The 2,471-nt window shown below is 31.2% G+C and overlaps 1 long non-coding RNA gene across 1 annotated transcript; it reads left to right on the top strand.

The window, feature by feature from the left end:
* The first annotated feature begins 392 nt into the window (after nucleotides 1-392).
* Nucleotides 393-1,924, top strand: LOC129799752 (uncharacterized). The gene is made up of 3 exons (XR_008751544.1): nucleotides 393-434; nucleotides 609-847; nucleotides 1,860-1,924. It is a non-coding gene; the product is annotated as an uncharacterized LOC129799752 (long non-coding RNA).
* Nucleotides 1,925-2,471: the final 547 nt, after the last annotated feature.

Genomic DNA, 2,471 nt, shown 5'->3' with positions numbered 1-2,471 from the left:
AAATTGCAGCAAAAAAAAGGATGATCCGTTACTTTTGTTGTTGTGATAGTAGTAACATGAGAAAAATAGCCAGATACAATTAGAAAGAAATACAATATCTGGCTTTGCGGATAGTCATGCCAATTTTTATCGAAATCGCATCCGGAAAGTTTGAAATTGTTGTATATTTGATATAATGTCAAAGATCAATTGAATAGGGTAGCGGGATCGGGTCAAACGATAGAAGATGTATAAAAGTCATGGATAGGAATAAATTGTTCAGTTCACTCCTATATCTCGTCTTTTCCTGTCCACCACAGAAATTGCCTCGCTTTCGGGAGTATATTTTATTTAATTCCCTTTCCTGATTTGAATTCAGAGTATTTTTTTTATGTGTTTTAAGTAATAAATTGTGAAAATTTAAATTCTGTGACCAAAATGCATTGTACTTAAAGGTTAGGATTGTTTGCCACAATAAAGAAGAGTGGGGATTACCATAACAATGTTTCTATTGGAAGTTACCAAATCAAATATTTGAACCTTACAAAAATTTAATTAATCAATTCTTTCACATTATTTCTTATATGAATTTTTAGATCAAGTGTTCTAATTGTTGCTTTTTTTATCAGATTTGGGTATTACGTGTAAAGATTTGGAACAGCACTTAAGAAATGATGATGTGGCGGACATTTTTGAGGGAGACAGGCGAGAAAAAATCAAATTCCAAAGAAATTTGGATGATTACCGCAAAAGCTTGAATACCCTGACAGGTAATTGTTCCGGTTGTTGTCATTGTTTGAATCGTCACCCACAAAACGCACTCCAAACGACGAACAGTCCAGCACAAGAAACAAACAACACCGATGAGGTAAATTAAAGTTCCTTTTATCGTGATTTCTCAAATCTAATTGCAATTTGTATTAAAAAAAAATGAATATGGTAAATCACTTCTTATTAGAGTTCCAAACCTGATTTCTAAAAATTTGTTACAAAAATTTTAATTTTTATCGTAAATATTTCACACCACAGTCAAAAGTAGAGTGAGATATTTTGTCTTCTTTCGTTTACTTCGTTTTTAATAAAAGGAGGTCTCGCAAATACCATCATTTCGGGAACCTAAAGGGACTACTGAATTTAAAATCTTCAAATTGAAAAATTACATACTTTTAGAATATTCCTTTACGAAATACAAATATTTTCAGCGCTAATTTAATGTAAAGTGCCCTGTAGTCGGCCACTGAACTTATTTAATCATTTTTTTTGCTTTTTATAAGCAATTTTAATTACATTTTCATTGCTTTATACTCCCTCTGTTCCGAAAAAAGTCGTACATATTTTCATACAAAATGTACTAGCAAAAGTACGACTTTTTTCGGAACGGAGGGAGTATTATTTATAGAATATTGCACCTCATGATGTTGGACCATTCGTTAAATATTATGGCATTAAATTAAATTAAATTCCTTCTTTCACATCTTTTGTTATTTTTGCAAAGACAAGTGGAAGTAATAAAGTATTATTTTATACTGTGAGTTCCTCAATAAATTGTTATAATATTTCAAACATGAAAATATCACTTTGAAAAAGAAATGTTTTTAAAGTTTTTTTCTAACAGAGGCATTTAAATGATTTTTTTTTAATTCCGAGTCAAAAATTACATACAATAAAGTTTTTTTCTCAAAAATAATTTTACAAATTTGCTCTTATAGTAGGCAAACTTTTCCCAATATTAAAATTGTCGCGAATTTTGCGGGGCTCTTGAACTATATGTTCTCAGTTATTATTTATTACATATTATTTATTTAACATTTAACATACTTGTGTGAAAAATTAAAATATTGTTTTTAATCTCTTGGTATTTATTTCATATAATTTTGTAGAAAGTATCCGCCATTTTGTCGACAACAGTCGTTGGTAAAGGACTCTTAAGGAAAGGGACAGATAATCCTAACCGGCTTATGTAGGTGAGATTCTTAACGTGAGCTAACTCGGAGTGCATGCAAATTTGATTTGATGCTGAAGTTGGGAGACGCCATTCAGTTATCTTGAATCAAATTCGTGAAATTATACAAGTTTTGTATTTAAACCAAAATATCAAGGATTTGGATGAACTGACAGAAAAGTGATATATGCACTCAGAAAAGAGCTTATTTGAGGCAAGGTTTAAAATCGACTATAAACAGGGTTAGTCACGGTTTAATTTTAAAAAGGTTTTAATCTGTAAACATGAGTTAACCCTGTTTCAGCAATTTTAACTCCTTTTTTTAGTGAAGGATTTCACTATTAACCTTAGCACATCGGTTTAAATCTTGCGCAAGGTTTGAATGGTTTTAAATTTCTATCATGGCGAGCTTCTTAATGCATTTAAGGGTTTCTCGTGTAAACTTGTCAAGTGAAATCAGTAAGAGAAAAATGGTGTTTAGTGTTCAGTGTGCCTCAAAGAATGGAGGCATTCGCGTTGACATTTCGGGGATTGGGGATCAATATGAGCC

This window comes from Phlebotomus papatasi, chromosome 1 (genome assembly GCF_024763615.1).
Source record: "Phlebotomus papatasi isolate M1 chromosome 1, Ppap_2.1, whole genome shotgun sequence".
Lineage (NCBI taxonomy): Eukaryota > Metazoa > Arthropoda > Insecta > Diptera > Psychodidae > Phlebotomus > Phlebotomus papatasi.
Note: the sequence above shows the minus strand (reverse complement) of the source record. Positions and strands in the feature narration are given on the sequence as shown.